The sequence below is a fragment of the Mirounga leonina genome, unplaced genomic scaffold (assembly GCF_011800145.1).
Source record: "Mirounga leonina isolate KUSES-001 unplaced genomic scaffold, KU_Mleo_1.0 Mir_165, whole genome shotgun sequence".
In the NCBI taxonomy this organism is placed as follows: Eukaryota; Metazoa; Chordata; class Mammalia; order Carnivora; family Phocidae; genus Mirounga; species Mirounga leonina.
Genome location: NW_023270415.1, coordinates 65,430,109 through 65,450,524, shown reverse-complemented (window position 1 = coordinate 65,450,524; position 20,416 = coordinate 65,430,109). Strand labels below are relative to the sequence as shown.

The following is a 20,416-nucleotide window of genomic DNA, read 5'->3' as shown; positions in this document are numbered from 1 at the left end:
CCCCACGACATCGGAAACAATCTCTATGCTCTGTTATTCTGAGACTCCGGACATCCTCCACCAGCTGATCTGGTAAAGAGCCAGACACTGGGGGCTGGCCGACCTATGATCCAGTCCCAGCTCTACTATTACTGAGTCTGTGACCTTGGAAATGATGAACTTTTTGGTCTTCAGTATCCTTGATGGTAAAATGGGGGATATTTGCTGTACCCTCCCTCTAGGTGGTTATGAGGTGAGCAAATGGCCCTGGACGTGCCAAGTGCTGGCCAGATGTCACCACAGCTATGACAATGACGGTGGCAGGCCAGCCCCCAGAGATGCTCAGGCCCTAATCCCCAGAACCTGTGAATGTTGTTACTTTAAATGGCAAAGAGGAATTAAGGTTGCTAATCAGCTGACCTTAAAATAAAGAGAGTATCTGGATTATCTGGGTAGGCACAGTGAATCACAAGAGTCTTAGAGGTTGAAAAGACAGGCAGAAGAATCAGCTTCGGACTGAGGCAGCAGGAGGGAAACTCAACTGGCCATGGCTGGCTTTGAAAATGGAAGAGGCCGTGAACCGAAGAATTAGGGAAGCTTCGAGAAGCTGGAAAAGGCAAGCCATGGAATTCTCCCCTAGAGCCTTCCAAAAGGCATGCATCTTGTTGACACGGATTTTAGCTCATTCAGACTTCTGACCTCCAGGACTGTAAGCTTGTGTGGCTGCAGGCACCAAGTAGTCTGTTACCACCGCAAAAGGAAAGAGGGAACGGATACGCTGTTTGCCATGGAAAGGAGAAGCCTCCTCAGTGCGGAGCCACCTGAAGCAGAGACGGCGTCCTGCACAGGCTGGAGGGCGAGAGCAGGCCTCCTCTGTACGCTCACTGATGCTGCTCAACCAACCAACCTTAGGCCTGCGCACGTGACCCGAACCCCTCTGCTCCAGGACACTTGCTGCGATGGCCACCAAAACAAAGCCCTCTTCCTGTGGGGGTTGCCGAGAGAAGCTGCTGGATCTTCGGGGGAAACCTGCCCGAGCGAAGCCCACACAGAAGAACTCGGGAGTCTCGAGATGGAGAGAGGCGAAGCCTGCTGACATTGTTTAGATCCAGCTGGGCTCAAAGCCAGACCAGCTCAGACTTTTCAATTACATGAACTGCTTTTTTGTTTTAGACTTCCATCAGTTTGAATCAGATCTCCAGCTGGTAACCAAAAGTCTGACTAATATAATCAAATATCCACTTAAGTACTGTTACCTACTAGTTTCAACTGTTACCATTTCCTCGGCCAATAATCTTTGGGCCCTGAAAGAACACGGAATGGCGTTTAGGGCAGGGCCATAGGGCAAGGGGTCAGACGGACAGTAGGGGAAGGTGGGATGCCATCTCTCCTGTTCAGCTCAGATACACTGAGTCTACTCCTCGAGTAGGAGCAAGAAGAGCTGGAGGAAGGAGCAAAAAACCCCTCACACACCACTGAATGGGAGTGTGGTTTGAACTCGCACCTGGACTTGTGGAAAACCACACACCCTTAATGGGGTCTTCATGTCTAGTCCAGCAGGGCACCTGGGACAGTGGTAGCTTGGTTTCCTGAATGAGTGGTTTCTTCTGGTCTTGCCTCTTAAATGCCGATAGCGTCCCCGGGTTCTGTCCTCTGCTCTGAGCTGTCCCCGAGAGAGAATGCAATCACCCCATGGCCTTGCCTCGCTCCTCCATCAGCTGTCTGTCCATCTTCATTCCTCCCCAGTAGGCCGGAGGGATGTGGCACACGCCCTTTGGTGATGGGGACAGTTGCCCACATTGATTTTTCACAGGACAGTGAGGGTGGGGTGGGGGCTATGCCAGCGTTGGGGAGGGTGACATAATTTGAAAAGAACCCAGCTGATGGTCCTCTCTTCCTCCCCCAGGACTACCCCCATCAGGTTGACAACCACCGACCTATATGTGGATGACTCCTGAATTAGTCCATCCTGGCCTGAAACTGCTTATGCCCGTGTTGGACATTTCCACTAGGATGATGACATGGAAATTAATAGCAAGACCACGGCTAACGTAGTGCAAGCTTGCTCTTACTGAGCACTCCCTCTGTGCCAGGCATAGCTCCCAACGCTAGTGTACTGACCCGTACGGCCTCTCAGGCAGCTAATAACTGCGTAATCCCCATTATACAGATGAAGACACGGAGGCTCTGGACAAGGAAATGACCCCTCTAGGGTCACACAGCTAGTAAGTGGCTGAGTCAGGATTTGGATTCCCGCCATTCGGACTCCGGAGACCACCTGGGTCACCACTGTTCTCCACTGCCTCCCAGTCCCTGGGCGTCCCACGGGTGCGTCAAATACTACGTTCCCAGGGCCTTCTGTACCACCTGGCGCGTTCTCCCTCTCTGTTCACTACCATGCTCAGCAGGATCACTCTCAGATTCCTAAGCCAGGAGCCTAGGGCTCCCTCTTGACTCCCCTGTCCTCACTTCCTGTGTTCAAGGCCAGTCAATGTTTTTTCTGAATTGGTACCCTGGGGGGCAACTCCCCTCACTCCGCCCCTGCTGTGACTGTCCCTCTACAGGGCCACGCCTTCTCTGCTGGGCCAGCTCTCCGCCGCTGCCTCCTGACTCCATCCGTCTGTCTGTGCATCTGTCCTGCCTTTGGTCTGTCTTACCTGTGGCCCACCCTCTGCACTATGACCATGTTACGTTTCTAAACCAGAGACTGCATCGCATCAGCCGCTTGGTTTCGAACTTCTGAAAGCTGCTCGTTGCTTCCTGCAGGTAGTCCAATCCTGAGCATGGCGTCTGAGGCTCTCCGGGCTTTGACTCATCCGCGCTGGCCCATCTCAGCTACCACGGGCTCCCCGATCAGGCTCCACGTGCTCTGGCAACACGGGACTTCGGGCATCCTCCAAACGTCCCAGACTTCCTCTCCCTCTGCCCCGCTGCGCATGCTTCCCCTGCCTCCCTATCTGCAGAAGTTCTTCCCCTCCCTCGGGTTCCAGTTGAGAGCCTCCTGGGAAAACCACAGGCAGAAGGAAGGACTTTGTTTCTGGGGGTGGGAAGCTCACAGTCTCGGTGTCAATCCGGGGGTCACAGGACACACTGATTTCTGCTCTGATTTACTTAACTGATTTTGACTTACTAACTCCGTGCCAGTCCCTGTTCTAAGCACATTCCATAAACTCAGTAGTCATAACTACCCTGTGAGGCGGCCCATTTTACAGATGAAGAAACTGATGTACAGAGAAGTTAAATAACTTGGTCAAGATCAGGGGCTAGCAAGGGTGGAGCTGGGATTTGAACCAAGCCAGTCCGGCTCCCAAGTGCATGGTCTTCCTGACCCTGCAGTGGTGCTTCACACTGGGTGCTGGGACCGCAAGGTCCATGGGAATCCAGAGAGGGGACAAGGGCCTCAGAGGAAGCTGCCGGATGTGCTGAGGTGACACCCCTGCCTGCCCAGGGCCTCCAGGTGATGGCTCCTCAGGCGAGCCTCTGCTGGCCACGCCCTCTGACCTCAAGCCCCCCCACCCCCCGCCCCAACCATGTCCCCACAGCACTCTCAGCCCCATCCTCAAGAACGACGAGATGAGGCTGGACAAGGATGAGGAGAGGGACCCACAGCAGGGTCATGACACAGGGAGTGGAGGTACAGGGGGTTAGAAGGACCCATTCCTCCTTCCCTCCCCATGGGGCCCTGGGCTGACTGCTGGCCAGGCCTTCTCCTGGGGTGGGGCAAAGGAGGCTCCTCAGGCAGGGGAGCAGGGCTTGGGCTACAGAGCCATTCTGCTCCAGGCCTCAGGAGAAAGGATAAAAGAGAAGCATGAGGTTGTCCAGGCCCGGGCCAGAGAAGATGGGGCAGATGCTCCAGGAGGCCAGTTGCCCCCTTAGAACCTCTCCTCTCAGCCAACAACCCAGGAGTCCTACGAACTCTCCTGGGATTCCCAGGCCTGCTCCCCCACCCCTTGGCTTCTGTGACCAAGGGTCTTGCTCCACCAGCCATGTGGGTTCCTCTCCCTGCCTTACATAGATTTAATTGGTCTTGATTTTTCTTTTTTTAAGTGAGAACCTCAACACTCTCCTGAAGAATTCTCAGGGGCTAAGGCTGAAACTGGAGCTCCATTTCAAATTTCTTGCCCATTTTTAACAAGTAGATTCCCCTCCTTTGGCATGCCCACACTCAAATTCACTTGGTATCAACCTGACATTTGACCACCTTCACGGTCCTGTCTCTCCCTATAGGGGGTGTGGCATTTGGGTGTTGACATTTGCTGAGTTCAAGGGAAGATGTGGACACCGTCTGGTCACTGTGTGGTTCAGCGTCCTCTGGAGAGACCTGTGACCAAAGCCTTCATGCACATGCCTGTCAGGACCCTGGGAGCATCCGCTACTCCACCCAGAGGACCAAGAGCAACTCAAGTTGAAGGTTTAAGTGGACCTTTCCCATTGAAAAATCATTGAGAATAAAAAGGAAAAGCCTCTGAAAAAAACTAACAGGAGTCATTTGAAAAGTATGATGCTATTTTAAAAAAATCTATCTGTAACAGCATTTTCTCGAACATATTGTAAGAAGAAAGCTATGCTTTCAGGGGGACTATAGATAGGAGGTGGTACGGGGGAGAAGAAATAGCAGTTTTTTGACCATCTTTTTGTGAGCAAGATTGCCGGCGAGGTCTCTTCCGCATTTTATCTCACTTACTCTCCCGGATGGCCCTCTGGGGTGTATTATTTCCCCATTTTACAGATCAGGAAACTCAGGGAAAATCTAGTTCTAGACTGTTTTGTCTCATCTTGTGCATAGAATTCTGCAAAAAACAGCTTATTCCCAGAGAGTGCAGCCAAGTCTAATTCAAATTCTCTGGCAATTTGAAATAGAAGCCAAGCTGCCCATTGAATGATTTTCTACCTCAAAAACACCCTGCTTTCATTGGAGTTTCAGTCGTATCCATCGTCAGCGCACGGAGTAAACATCCTAGGAGAACAGGTCAGGCACGCTCAGCCGCGTGGTCAGACTTGCTAAGCACAGATCACTGTGGTCCCCTGCACTGACTCCAGGTAACTAGTTGCTAGTTCATTTGATTCCATTCACTGAAAGGTAACAAAGCTCCTGTATGCAGGAGATACCCAAAGATGAAGACTTCTCACTTACTCGGGTTGGTTCCAACGTGGTCCAGATTAATGAAGTTGGGCCGTGCTTTGCCTCTCTGATGCAAAACAAGGCTGCTGATAGAAAATCCCGAAGTATGGGGCTAGGGAGTGAGTGGTTTTAGAAATTGCTTTGTGGGTGCCTGGGTGGCTCAGTCGGTTAAGCAACTGCCTTCAGCTCAGGTCATGATCCTGGAGTCCTGGGATCGAGTCCCGCATCGGACTCCCTGCTCAGCGGGAAGTCTGCTTCTCCCTCTGATCCTCCCCCCTCATGCTGTCTCCCATTCTCTCTCTCAGATAAATAAATAAAAAATCTTAAAAAAAAAATAATAATTAAAAAAAAAGAAATTGCTTTGTGCAGGGATGCCAAAAACTGGCCCGGATGCTACAGGTCTTCTTTCTTGCTCCCTCAGCAGACATCACTAATCCATTGCAGCACATGATTTCTTGGATATTCCTCGGAATCCTTCTCAGCGCCCTGTCCCGGCAGCCATGAGCAATTGATCGGAGTCCAGAAGATGAAATCTCCTTACCGTCCCTGCCCTAGCCCGGGTACCTCATCTAAACAGAGGTGGCACAGAAGCTGAGAGAAGCTGCAGGCATGACAGAGCCAGGGACCGGGGCTTCTTTCCTCTGAATGCCTCCCCTTTGAAGCTGCCCAGGAAAGCCCCGCATCCCCGGCCCCTTCCCACTAAAGGGAGAAGTGAAGTGGGGGTCACTTGGCGAAACGTTAGACATTTTTGAAGATCCCGTAGGCACAGGGGCAGTGCCTGTGCCCTAGATGATGTGGCTCACACTACAGTCCTACTATCCATCTAGGGTCGCAGTGTGATGGGCAGGGGAGGTGAAAGACAAGCCCCTGAGCAAGCTCATTCTATAGTCCAGGTCTACTACTAATGCCTACTACTAATAGATGTCTCAGGCAAATGCGACTGTGTTGAAAGGGAAAGTACACACTGAAGAAGGGAGTGCCTGCAGGCTCGGAGAGGGAGCGGCCCCAGGAGGCTGGGGTCTCACCTACTTATAGGGAGGTTAAAGTGAGGGGTTGAATATCCATGGGAGGGATGGGGGATTTGCCCCTTTAGTGTGGGGCTTTGGGGGACCTCGCCCACACTTACTTTTGGTCACTTGACGCACGCGTCCTAGCATCTTCTGCGAGCATACTTTGTGCCCTCAAGCGCCCCAGTGGAGGGGTCATTCTCGCTCATTAAGGCACTTAGGCGCATGCTTGGGTCTCCATAAAAGGAGCCTGGCGTTTCTTTACTTAGGTCCCTGACTACTTGTAGGCTGACTGCAGCCTTCTCTGTTGCTTACTGCCTGACATCCTGTTTTGAGTTCTGTTCCCTGATCCCTATGCTACCCTGCCTAGAACACCATCACCCTGCCTCTCCGCACGCTTGTTCTCCTTTGGGTTCTGGGCTCCCCACACCTGTGTGACACACACACGTGCGGTGGGCACTCCTTGACCCTGTTGGAGACGCGGGGCTCGCTCTGCCTGTGGCACTTGGCCCATACCCCAACAGCCCGGAGAGCACCCTGGGCGAAGGTACCCCGCCCCGGACAGGGTTTCAGAGGTGGCTGCTTGAATGGGCTGGCGTATGTCCCCATTTAGCCTGCCTGCCTACTGTAGTCTCCCGCTTTCCTGGCAATCCAAGCTGCCTAGGTGTCTCTTATTGGTGGGTACCCAAACCATCCCCCGGGGGCCCTTCTTGGCAACGCAGTCTAGATTCTTCTAGGTCTGCCTGTGGGGCAAATATGGGCATTTGTGGAGTGTGAGGCTTGGATTTCAGCAGATGCTAGCTATACCCAGTTCAGGCAAGTGCAATTTTTATTTGAACCCTGCTACGAGTCCTGGTGTTGACTGGTGCCTTTTACAAAGCGAAGCATCATCCTGAGAATCAGTCTCCCACCTGAAGAGGCAGCCAGACCTCACCGGGTAAGGGATGGGGAAGGGGGCATTGGCTGTGAGGCTTAAGATCATGCCACCCAAACTCAAGTCTTAAATGATGTTCCATCTGCATCAACAGAATCTTTCTTCCGTAGAGTGGTTTTCGAGTTGTTAAGATCATTTCTGCAAGAGGAGGAGGCTCGCCCTGGTTTTCAGTTCACTGGGGGACAAGGAGGTCCTGAGAAGTCAGACCACTTTTCAGGAGGGCCCCCAGCAAGTAATAAATGGCTGAGCGGCCCCTGCCTTTGGACGGGTACCAGGACTACAAGGGCCCGTCAGAGAGAGAGCCGGGGAAATGGAGCCAGCTTTTCACAGCATCTCCATTCTAGAGAGTGGGTGCAGGGGGTGTGATCGCTTCCCTGTCCCCCTCCCTCCAGTTAAGCCCAGGCTTCTGATTCCCAGCCCAGAGCTCTGTCCTCTGCCTCATGCTGTCCCAACACTGAACCTTAATCCAGGGTCATGTCCCACGTGTAGAAGACGAATAGGGCTAACGTTTATTGGGCACTTACTATGTACTGGCCCAGGGCCAAGCTGCTGGACAGGGATTAATTCACTCCTCCCAGCCACCCTGTGTGGTAGGTGTTATCATAATCCCACTATCAGCCGAGAAGACTGAAGTATATAAGGTCAGCAACTTGCCTATGGCCCCCACAGCTTAGTGGAAGAGGCGGGATTTGAACCTGGGCGGACGGACTCCTCCTTAACTAGACATCACCTCCCTGGATGGCTCCCCATCACTCTCCCTTCCAGTCAAGTGACAATCACTTACTGAGCACCTACTATGTGCCAGGTCCTGTCAATCAAAGACACAGTCCATGCCCTCAAAGCCCCACTCCTGCTTAAGGATTTGCCAAGAAAGCATCAAGTCCTGGCTCAACTGCGTTGTTCAGGCCTCCCCTCCCATCGCTTGTCTCCCACCCTCCAGCCCCCCACAGCGCTCAGGACTCAGCTGAACAGACAGCCTATGCACAACGACTGTCAAACTCAATTCTCATCCATGCTGTCAGTTTCTTAAAGAACAAACCCATCTCTGGCCTCCCACAGCACCCTGCCCTCAGGGGCCCTTGATAAATATTTACAGCTGCAGCTGACCCAGGCCCAGGGGATGACGACCCAGTCACAAAGCACAAAGGAAGCCTGGGGGCTCATTACTCAGACCTTCCCATTCACAGTGGGTGTCCCTCCTGTGCAAATTCCCCACCCGGGTCTGGGGTGCGATTCTTCTCATGCTAGCTTGAGTGTGTGGTCCGGGTCTTGCCAAAGCGCCCCGACCCCCTTAGGAAGCCACCCTCGCTGTCCTCCCACAGCCTGGGGGCTGGGGGAATCCTGTCACAGCGTCCCCCATACCCTTCTTTTCTGGTCTGTGTGGCCTGGATCAAAGCTCTGGATGGTAGGACTAGCTGGTTAATCTTTTGGTGGTCTTGGCAGGGGTCAGGGCTCCCCGGAGCTTCTACTCAAAACCGCCCCTGTGCTTGAGAGTTGCCCACCCCACCACGTACGTGAGGTGTTGTGGTATGTGTGGCTGTCTAACCACTGAGGCCAACGGACAACAGGTCTTAGGAAGACCCGAGGGTCATCGCGTCGAGCAACTTCCGAAGTTTTACAGCAGAACCCCATCAAACAGGCGGTGCTGAGAGAGTGCGCGTGCTCACAAGCCCCCCACCCCTCACCCTACTACCCCTGGGGGTTCCGGGTCATCACAGGAACAGAGTCTGTAAGACACTGCCCTAGTCAAAACCGCTCCTTCCTTCGACATCAACGCTTCGGCAACCTGCACTTGCACTCTTCCAGTGACAGGGAACTCACTACTTCCAGCGGATGCCTGTTTCACCCCGGCATAACCTCTTTCGTTAGGAATTCGTCCTCAGGCTGAGTCAGTAGCTGCCCGTTCTCCAATGACGGCCCTTTGTGCAAAGGTGGTTTTCTCACCTCTCATTGGTCAGGTCCCCTCAGGGCTAGGGGTTACAAACCTGTAAACCAGGTAGTTCCCTCTCTGTTCTAAGAATATCTCCCTAACCCTGGTTAGAGGTTCCCTGGACACAGTTCCAAGCACAGGCCCTCTGGATGGTGCATCCGAGCTATTGTCATCTGAGCAGAGAACGGAAACCCAGGCTGTACAGACTCGGTTTGCTTCTAGGGAGGGACTGGCAGGGCCCCAGTGAAAGCCAGGGGACTCACCCCTGGATTCTCTGCACTGTGCCACTTCTAGGTGCATCTGCAGGGAAGCGGAGTCCGAGCTACGAAAGCCAGCTGCCCCTGAACAGGCTCCAGGTCTGGCCCCCCCATTCCCCCTACGCATCCCCTTTCCCTCCTTGAAATCCTCCGCCCAGCACGTTGTCACTCACCAGCCCCAGATTGCTTACATCCTGGGAATCTTGGTACACGTTGACTCCAAGAGCAGTCAGGGTGTCGAGTCCTACAAAGAAGACAAACTCAATATTAAAAGCAGGGCAGAGCAACGAGGTATCCAACTCTTTTTCCAGGCAGCCTGGAGGCACCGGGGGACTGGGATGGAGAGACCGTATGGGAAAGGAAAGGGAAATGGGAAGGACTGGGAAGGACGAAGCTGCTCATTAAACCGACCTCAAAACCTCTGGGCTTTGTGGTGATGCTGAGAAGGGTGCAGGGAGGGGGAAAGACCCTCACCCTGGGTGAGTCAGCAGCTCGTGGAGAAACAGGCCTTTCAGGAGAGGGAAACCAAAAGCAGGATCAGATGGGGCGGGGTGGGGAGGTGTCTCCTGCACCCCACTCCGGCTCTCCTGGAGTCTTTGGAGTCGGCTCCTAGCAGCGGCTGGCTGGGTGCGGTTCCATTTTGATGAAGGTGAGGGGAAAAGCCCTGTGCGCAGGCCTCAAGTCAAAAAGATACTGCAGTCCTTCAAACAAAAGCCCCAAATGCGTATTTATATCCTGGGAGACTCCTGCCAAGCGAACCCTGTGTGTGCTTTGAAAATTCCTCAGGAGAGCTGTAGCCGGAGGAATAAGGCGTGTGCCCGGCTCAGAGGCTGCGTTCCCAGCATGGCAAGTTGAGGCCTGAGCTCTAGAGGTTTCTGCAGCCGGCAGAGGCCCACCTGCAGCGCACGTGGGAGCGTGGATCAGCGTGCTGATGAGCCATGCAGGCCGTGCTCCTCACTCCCCACACCCAGCCTGCCTCCAAAGCGAAACTTGTTTTCTCTTGTTTCCCTAAGAATTCTGAGGTGAGCAGAGGGTTCTCTCTTCATCTCTGCCTGTTGGCAAAGAAGAACCTTTTGACTGGAGGGGGGTGGAGGTGGGGGGAGAAGAATCTTCACCGCAATAGTTTCTGCGGACGTGTTACCACGCACCGGGCGCTGTATACACCTGCTATGTATTCTTGTTCTTCAAAGGGAAGCTCGCATCACCTGGGAGCTTGCTGGAAAAAGTGTCTCAGGCCCCACCCAATCCTACGGAGTCAGAACCTGCTTCCTAACAAGCTCCTTGGGTGATTCCCGGGCTCACTAAAGTCTGCAGAGTTCTCCTTTGCAGTCTTGGAAGGTGTAGTAATATGCATCCGTAACCATGGAAGGAAGGAAGGAAGTCATAGCCCATTCTTCAGGTGAGTCAAAGAGGCTCAAGAAGCCACAACTTGGCTACGGGGGTCTTACTGCCAGTAAGTGGTAGAGCCGATCCAAGCCCAGTGTTCCTTTTCACGGCGTGATCTTGGGGGAGCAGAAGGGGTCGGCAGGCCCGGCTTGGTGGGAGGGCTAAGGGAAGGGCAGTGGGCCAGGGGTGGGTGGATGACCTCAGGCTCCACAGCGGGAGGGGTCCCTGGAGAGCACTCAGGGAGGGAGGCATTGCACATGGCAGGCTGGCTCCCCTCCTCCCCACTTTTGTGAGGGCCCATGAAAATTTTCCAGTTGAAGGTGCTGGGCCTCCTTCCTGCAGGAAAAGTCAAGCTTCTACATTAATCCCAGTGGTTAATTTATGCCGATTCCAGGGAGTTTAGCTCTCTGGCCCCTGTACTTAGAACTAACCATCCAGCAGAAGAGGTACCCAGGGGACCATCGAACCTTAGTATCTCAGGCACTGATGTGCAGGAAGGCCAATACTCTGTAAAGCCCTTTAGAGTTTAGAAAGAGCTTTTCATCCATTAGCTAATCGCTCCTTAAAAGAACTTGGGGAGTGTCACCAGTACTATTTTCCAGTTGAGGAAAATGAGGCACAGAGAGGTTAAGTGATTTTCCTGAGGTCACAGCTTTTGGGCAGGTTGGGGTTGAGGTCCTCTTACAGCTCAGCTGCTCTTGGCGGGCAGAGCCGTCACGTCACAGGTTTATGATGCTCTTACCTAGTTTCGCCCAGCTCCATATGGCTTTGCTTTACACTCTGCTCACAGAATGCGTTTATGGAATAGACTCATGGGCCAAGAGGAAAATGGTCCACAACCCACACAGGGGGGTGTGACGGTTACCTTTCTTCATGGAAACTGGCCAGCTGGCGTGCTTGGTTTATCAGTTACTCACATATTACACGTTAGATCTTTCCTTCCACTGCACTGTCTTCCCTAAGGCAGATTAGCTCACAGAAGGTAGGGGATGACGTCAGTAAAATCAGGAGGTCGCGGAGGCTCATAGGCAAATGTTCCCAGCACATTAATGTTTTGCTCCACATGACGGCAACTGGATGCAAAGCCCCTGGACACAGCTGAGTGCAGCAAGCCAGGAGGGCTCCTGGCTGTCCAGACGCCCACCTGTGCCATACCCCGCCTCTCGGCTCAGCGTGGCCACGTGCTCTGTCTTAGCAACCCCTGTTGCTCAGGTCTCTCGGGTCTTTGTGCAAAGGCCATGGGCTAGCCCATCTATCTCTGCTACCCGGTGGCAAAGGCTGCAGCTGCCCTTCTACCTGGAATTTCTGAGAAAGGCATCTGTCCCTTTCTGCCTTCCCAGCCTCCAACCGTCCCCAGCCCCTCCCATCAAGCCCCCTCTTCCTTTGTAAAATCTAGCCCAGGCAGTGACTCAGACCCTAGGTTACTGATGTAGTTTTTTAATTCACAATTTAGCATGCCCTTTGAACTGCACTTGTATCCTCACTAGGATTGACTCGGGTGGGTCATGAGGGCTCTGCTGTCCCCCAATGGTCCCCCAGAGCGCTGTGATTTTTGAATTTTTTGGAATGCAAGGTTTTACAGGAATGCATCTATCATTTTATAGCAGAAACGCCTTCATTATGTCAGCTGCATTACAGGTACTGATATCTACTTATTAAATATGGAATATGTTAATACTAAATCCTGAGTATATTAAACATTTGATTAACAGTCATTTATGGAGTACCTATATACACCCAATTGTGTGCTAAGGACCAGAGAGACATAAATAAATAAGACCCAGTCCTCACCTTTAGGAAACTCACAGTATAAAAAAAGAGGAAGATAAATTCTAGTCTGAGTATGAGAAAGGACAGTGTGTGCAGAGGTGGGCCAGGGGGTGGGGGTGCAGCTCATGGATCCCTCATTTGTCTCAGGATAGAGACCACATTCCTTACCCCAGGGCTTCCAAAGCCCTGCAAAGTCTGGCCCCCCCGCTCATCTCGCCCTGCCTTACCTTGCCCCGCTGTGTTCTGGGCTCACTGACTGACTCCTAAGCTTCTTGAATCCCCCATGCCCTGGGCAACCACACGGCTCTCCTTAATCCCTTTCCTTCAATGCTCTGTCCTCCCCTTCCCCTAATTAGCCCCAACCCACCCTGTAGGACCGAGGGAGGCAACACACGTAACATGCTGAGAATCCTGTCAGCAGGTACGTTAGCTACTCTTATTACTGATGATATTTATTATTATCCTTCAGCCGGTAGGGTGCTTCTTCTTGAGCAGAGAGAAGTAGAGCAATTTGCGTGGGGTTGCACAGTGAATTATTCCCAGAGCTGGGAGGAGTCTCAGCCAGTCGGTCCTATTTTCCCTGTTTATCCTCAGACCCCGCACTGTACCATCACCCACAAGACACCTGATCCTAACCAGCATGGGGGAGAGTACTGGTCTCGGAGACAGGACATCCGAGTCTGAGTCTCGCATGCTTGTTCGGTGCTTGCACGCCTATCACTCCTCTCCTCAGGACCTCGGCTGCCTCACCAGCCAAGTGGGGCTCTAACAGAACCTCCTCCTTGGGCTGGCATGGGGGTGTCCAACGCCCTGGTGCCGAACACCGTTCCTGCACATGGAAAATGGCAGCTCTAATGGTGAGCACTGTACATGAATTAAAGGACATTTTGATGTCCTTCAAGCTCTAAATGTGCACACGTTTCCAGTCTTCCTGGCTCAGGACTCCTTTCACCAGAAAGTGCCGGTCATATGGAGCAAAATCCCAGTAAAGAAAAATCTGCCTGTAAGATTTCCCTTACAGTTCCCCCGTCTTCCCCTGGTGGCCTACTTTAAGCCTACTGGATTGCTAGACACCTGAAGGGCGGAAAAGGGAAAGGCTACTTGAACGGTTTGTAGGAGAAAAACACATCCCCCACCCCCGACCCTGCCACGGTCACTCCCATTCCATTTCTTCATTCAGCAAACATTTAGCAGATGAGTAAGAAACATCAGGTCCGGTAAACAGGTCATTATGTCCTGCGGTGATGGCCTCATATTGAGGAGAGGGCGAGGAACCCGTGGTATACAGGGGAGGGGGGTGGAGGGGCTCCGGCCAGGGCCAGTCCAGACTGGACACGAGAGGAAGGTCAAGCACAAAAAAGGTGGGAAGCTACAAGCCACTTCTGTGTGGCCATCATTCTGCAAACTGGAGGTGCAGTCTTCAGTTGCCTGTCTTTGTTCCAGAAAATGTTTCACCCTGGTCACCAACAACAGCCTTTCATTCAAAAGAGCATCACTAGCCGGTGACTAACACAATGGCCTGAGCGCTCGTTCTGTGCCAGGCACTGAGCCGAGTCCTCCACATACCTTCTCTCTCTCCCACGGCAAATCTGAGGAGCACGCATCCATGCACCCATTATACAGATGGAAACCTGAATCTTCCGGCGATCAAATACACCGCCCCAAGTCACAAAAGTCAAATTCCAGCACTGGGGTTTGAACTCTGGCCGGACCAGATACAGTCTTTCCAGGTTCCCCCCGCCCCGCCCCCAGACTCTTAAATTTTGGCTCTATGGCTGAAATTGCTGGCAAACTGGGCCATCTCTCCTCCAACCCCAATCTACTCTTCTACTAAGAACCCCCTCAAAAGCACAGAGGATGCTGAGTTCCTAACCTCCCCAAAGTATGTGGGCACAGCTTGACATCTTGAATAAGCATGCTGAATTCTACTCTAGAATTGATCTGTTACTTGTTTCCAAATACTTCCTCTTCAAAACTGTTGAGCACAATGGACACTCCAGGAAGAGGTGCCCAGTCCTGGGCAGGGCAGGGTCTGTTTTGCTCACCACTGTCTGGGGAGATAGGTGAGCCCTTGCAGCTGGGCTGGAGCTGGAGACTTCGATCATATTATGGTGCCAACCAAAGCCCATGGCCATGGTGGCAAGTTCACCAGGAGGGGCACATGGGAATACAGCAGAAGGGGGGTGGATCCGAAAGGCAAAGAAGGAAGGAAGACGAAAAAGCTGGAGAAGGGGGTGTGTGGGGGGGGTCCCTGTTGGATACAGATACCGGAAGCCAGCTGGAGTGGCCGGAACCAAGCAGGCCAGAGAAAGAGCAAGGGCCAGATCTTTCAGGGACTTGCAGGTGTTTCAAGACATTGGCTCCTTCTACCTGAGGGATGGGAACTCGTCAAAAAGCTGGATTCTCTGTGTCTGCAGGACCTGGCACATGGCAGCTCTCACAAGTCATTGCTGAGTGGACAGCGGAGTCCTGCTGACTCCCGGGCCCCCTTCACATCCTCCAGCAGTCTGAGAGGCATCCCTGGGACCCTGCCATCTTTACAAAGGCCAACCACAGGGCAATCTGATTTGTGTAGGGAAAAATTGTCCCCGGGCACCTGGCCTGAGCCTCCTTCTGTCAGACCTCGGGGAACCCTGGCTCCGGGGGCTTCGGGCAGATGCTTGGGGATGAATACACCTTTGATTATAGCTCATGTTTCACAGGGAAAAACACAGCTCCCTGGAGATTGGGATTCTATGAAAATGAGCCCTTGCAAAAGAGAGGAAAGTGAGCTGGAAACACAGGCCCTCTGGGCGGGTGGTGGTTTCTTTATTTAAAATAAACAACAGCAAAGAGGATCAGCCTGGATGAGAAGCAGGTTCTGGATAATCCCTAACAGGCAGGACTTAAAAGCAAGTGACAGAAGGTGGCTGAAGAGACTGGTCTGCAGGAAGGCTGTACGGGGTTACGATAGGCAGACATGGTCTCCCAGAACAGGGATGTCTGCCTTCCCCGCCCCCGCCCCCCCCCCCCCCCCCCCCCCCCGTAGGAAACACAGCTCCTGTGGACATTAATTTAACCCTCATAGGGAGACTGGCAGACCCAGTTTAGAATATGCTTTCTAATATTTACGAGTTTTGTGTCCAGAGACAAAATATTTAAAGTTTTCTGAGCCTTAGTTTTGCCATCCATAAACGGATACGATGGGGATTAGATGATATTATGAATGTAGGGTGCTGGGCTTGAACCCATGTGTCTGAATACAATTCTTCCATTTTCTCCCATACTCCCTCTTCAACTTAAAGACAGGTTTCTTCCCCTCCTGTCATGATTATCTGGCACATAAGAGGTGGTTAATAAATGCTGGTTCTGCTTCCCTTCTTTCCCCCACCATGTTTAGCACAAATCTGGGTATCCAGGAGGTGCTTAATAAAGCCATGCCGATTAGACCCTCCTCTGTGCAACACAGTGGCTGAGAACATACAAGAAAAAGGCAGCTAGCTGTGTTTTTTTTTTTTTTTTTTCCCCTCCACTGCATCCTGTTTTGAGCCCTTTATTAAATTCTTAAGTATTACTTGCCTTCAGGGTCAAAATAAAATTTCCACAGATTTCCACTTTGCACTCATAAATGATTCTCGCTAAACTCTTTTTCTTTTTAAATTTTTTTATGTGTGTGTGAGGGAGCATAAATGTACTGACTCATAGCTGGAAAAACTCTCCCTAACACATTCCAAATTTGTCGAGTCACATGAATTGAATAAAAGCGCTTAACGTAGCTGCTAGCCCCAGGCTGGCGAGCAGTTTCACCAGCTCCAGGGGCCCATCTCTCCCTCCCCACTCCTACTCCAGGGGCCTGGGGAGCTTCTACAATGGGCATCGAATACCTGATGCAGGTTCAATGGATGCAAGGATTAAAAAGGATTTAGCACCTGCCTCAAGCCAAGCTCAAATTCTGCAAGGCAGTGTAACATATATTCCAAAACCTCAAATAAAAATTTGCATAGAGGATCGCCGAAATTGAACAACTTCATTTACTGGCTCAAGTCTGTGCTGGGCACTCTATCAAGCACTTTCCACGCATGACTAGTTTAATCTTCACGGCCACCCCGGTTGGTGGGGTGATTGCAATGAGCCTCCTTTTACAAGAGAGGAAACTGAGGTACGAAAGTGTGAGTAACTCGCCCAAGGTTCACAGTGTGCAGATGGCGGAGCTAAGATTCAACCCAATGTAGCTCTAGAACAGATGCTCTTACACGCCCAGCCATTCATTCTGAAAGGAAAGAACCCTTCTGCAATGAAGAAAGGAAACTCCATTTATTCCACAATTATCTATCCAACACTTAGAATACAAACACTGCACCAGATGTCGAAGGGAGGCTGTTGGTAGGCAATTTGGTTACTGATTTCAGTGAGTTTGGAATTGCACAGAGGAGCTATGATGTATGCACAAATAATTACGACAAAAGTAAGTGAGAATGCCAACAGCAGGGTTGTAAAGTGGCATGGGTGGTGAAGGCTTGGTAAGGTGATAACTCTGGCTGGAGTGATCCAGAAAGGCTTCCTGGGGGAGGTGTTATTTAGCTGGATTGAAGGATGCGTAGGATTCAGGCAGGAGGCGGCCGGACGAGGTCCTGCCTGCTTAATCCCAGCTAGTACACACAGGTGGCCGATGGTCCTGGGAGTCCCCATTCTGGTTCTGATTTGGGACCTACCACCCCCATGTGAGAACCTCTTTCTTGGGGTGGCTGAACCTCTGTCTGGCAGGCTGGAAGCACAGGCAGAAAGAACAGAGGGAAAGAGGTGTCCAGGACGAGAAGATTGGGGCGAGAAGGAGGGACACTGGAGAAAGGGGTGGAGGGGTGCAGATCTGGCCAGAGCAGGAGCTCCAGGCCCACCTGCAATGGGGTTGGCTCTGAGCAAGCTTCTTGCTCTTGGGCTTCAGTTTCTTTTATCTATAGGGAGGAAAATGAAGGAAGTGCCCGAATATTCCAGCTGGGCGGAACCTTGGAGAGCTCCCAAATTATCCCATTACTTTGCAGACAAGAGAACTGAGGGCCAGAGACGCTGTGCTGGTGGAAGTCCTTGGATTTGAATCCAAGTTGGTGGGATGAGGACTCAGGGGGCCCCTCTCCCGGCATAGCTGCTCTTCCCACACCCGCATGAGGGGCATGCTGTGGGAGGGGAGACAGAGACCCCCGAATGGGCCTCAGCTAGTCCCCTGGCCTCAGGCTCTGACACCCGCAGGGGGCCCCGGAAGGCTCGGCTGAGGACCCTGCGAGGCACAGCTCCAGGCCACCAGCCTGGGCCCCCGGCACATCCTCCTCTCTCAGCTGTGGCTGGCACCCATCCTCGGAGAGCCCCTCCCCCGACACTCAGGAAGTTTCCAGGAAACCATGACCAGTTCTCTGCGGCCATGGTTTTCTCTGACAAGATGTGCATCTGGTTGTGACTCACAAAGCTGGATTTCCGCCCAGGGCCTTACATCTTGAGCGGGGAGCTCATTCTCTCGAGCTGGCAGTGACAATGGAGGCCACTGCTGCCCTTGTCAGCCCACGTGGCGCCTTGGGCATTCCTCTCAGACCTGGCTCTGGCCTGGGCGGTCTTTGAGGGTCCCTCAGATGTCAGGCTCTTCAACCCAAACTCCCCCTCCTCTGGAATGCGGCCTCCCTCCCTCCCCACACACCCTCCCCCTCCTCCTTCCTCCCTGCGCCAGTAGGCCCTCCTGAGCACACCAGCCTTCACTGAGCTGCCCTTCTCGGAAGGCCCGCTGTAGGGGGGCACTGCACCCTGGAGGGCTGGGCAGAGGCCCTGTGTCCCCACAAGGGAGGTGGCCCCCGAGGGTGGGCCCACAAACGAGAGTAAGCACAACCATCACGGCGAGTATCAACAGCTCGTGCCGTCACCGAGCGGGCCCACCTGCAGGCTTTTGTGCTTGCTGTTCCCTCCACTGCAACTCGGAGCCGAGTCTCTGTGTGGCCGTCAGCTTCCGGACAAGGACAAAGTCGCCTCCCCAGGCAGGGCTTTCTTCCCCCGCTGCCCTTCTTCTGCCACCTGTTTTATTTCCTTAGAGCCCAGGACCCCTTGGCAAATGATCGATAACCTGTGTGTTATCTGATCCCAGACTCACTTGTTCATTAGCTGGCTCTTCCAGGGAGCAAGAGGACAAGGGATCTGCTCGTCCTGGATTCCCAGCACCCAGCAGAGCGCCCAGAACAGAGTACGTGCTCAGTAAATAGTCCCCGAATGTACTCGTGAGTGCTGTCAGGCACGGCGGATACGCATTAATCTCGCTTCATCCTCAAATGCCGTGTGGTTGTGTCATGTCCCCATTTTACAGTCAGGAACCTGAGCAGGCTGTCCGAGGCCACTTGGAGAGTAAGTGCCCGAGGGAGGTTTCAAACGTGAGTTTCTCTGATAAGAAAGCCCATGCTTTTGACCACTGGTCTCTGCCGCTTGCTTTCAATGTTTCCAGAATTCCCACGTAAGGACACAGGAAATACCTGTGGATCAAGTGAGCTGGAATGCTGTGTGTCAGGGAGTGAATGTTTAGGCCCCCCTCCCCTCCCACACTCACATACTGAAGCCCTAACCCCCAGTGTGACTGTCTCTGGAGATGGCAGCCCTATAAGAGCCCCGGCCCCACGGAAGTCGTGTCCTTGCAGGAAGAGACACCAGAGAGCTTGCTGTCTCTTTCCATGTGCGTGCGCTGAGGAGAGGCCTTGTGAGGACACGCCAAGAAGTGGCTGTCTGCAAGTGAGGAAGGGGGTCCTCACCGGACACAGAATTGGCTGGAACCTTGAGCTTGGACTTCCAGCCTCTAGCACTGTGAGAAAAATTTCTGTTGCCTCAGCCACCCGCTCTGGGTCATGGCAGCCCGAGAAGGTAAATTCTTCCTCCCTCCCTTCCCTCCCTCACGTAAGCACCGACAATGTAGTAAAGCACAGGAGTCCCGAGGGGCTCCCAGGAGCCTCATCCTGGTGGCTCGTGGTTTGAATGGCCACAGAGTGGTTTGTTGGGCTGGCATGGTGTTTTAAAAAACAATGAGGAACCAGAATGCCCTCTGGCGGGCACACACTCTCCACTCCTTCCATAAGCCATGCTGTTCCCTGCTGTCCTGTGTCCCTCGATCTACAGGCTGCCTCAGGTGCCGGAGACACCCCATGACCTATGCCAGAATGGAGAGAGGTACAGGGTGCCCCAGGACAGAGTGACGCTTGGGTGGGGAGAAGGGTGCGGAAGACGCTGGGTCTGCACGAAGGAGGTGGCTTTGGCCTGCTCTCTGAAGGATGGGTGGGAGGGGGTGTGAATTCCAGGGAAGGGAGCAGAGGGGTGAGGTCCACGGGAAGGGCATGGTCTGAGCAGAGAGTAGCAGGTGGCTGACCGTGGCTGCCAATGAAGTTAGTGGAGCTGGTGTGTGGGCTGGAGGGGCAGAGGCAGGGCATCGTGACCAGGAGTCCCCCAAGGCTTCAGCCAGGGAGGGGACCTCAGACAACCTGTGTTAACCCACACAGATGCTGGGTTTACCACTTCCTAGCTGTGTATGATATGCCAGTGTCAGCTTGGGGCTGTGTGGCCTCAGACACCTCATCTGTAAAATGGGCATCTTAATGCTCTATATCTCAAAGGGATATTGTGGGGAGTAGGGACAAACAAATGTGAAAGCCCCGAGCACAGTTCCTGACACACCGAGGGCACCTTCTGGAAGGCGGCTATCTTTATGCTGGGTATTTATTACTAATCTAGCAGTGGCAACAGTGTGGGAGGCGGCTGGGAGCATTCAAAGGCATTTGCTAAGATGATTACAGTAAAGTAGGAAAAACCCTGAGGAAGGACCCAGGAAACACTCGTAGGAGGCAGGAGAGGGAAATGTGACCTTGAGATCAGCTTTCTCAACCTGTCTCTGTCTGTTTCCTCATCTGTAAAATGGGACTCTCCCTCCCTGTCCACACAGGGTTCCTGTGTGAATAAAACGAGAAAAGAGATGTGAGGCTGCTTTGAGGTTAACACCAGGCGACCAGAAGGGTTTCATTTTCCTTTTCTCATACAGAGGGG

At 52.9% G+C, this 20,416-nt stretch overlaps 1 protein-coding gene across 2 annotated transcripts in view; it reads right to left on the bottom strand.

Annotated features, from left to right (window-relative positions):
• Positions 1–20,416, bottom strand: part of ZHX2 (zinc fingers and homeoboxes 2) — a 155,531-nt gene that overhangs the window by 76,214 nt on the left and 58,901 nt on the right. The window contains exon 2 of one of the 2 annotated variants that reach the window (XM_035011842.1): positions 9,403–9,473. The gene's annotated coding sequence lies outside the window, so the exon portion shown is untranslated. The remainder of the gene's footprint in view (positions 1–9,402; positions 9,474–20,416) is intronic. The other variant, XM_035011843.1, reaches the window with a different exon arrangement.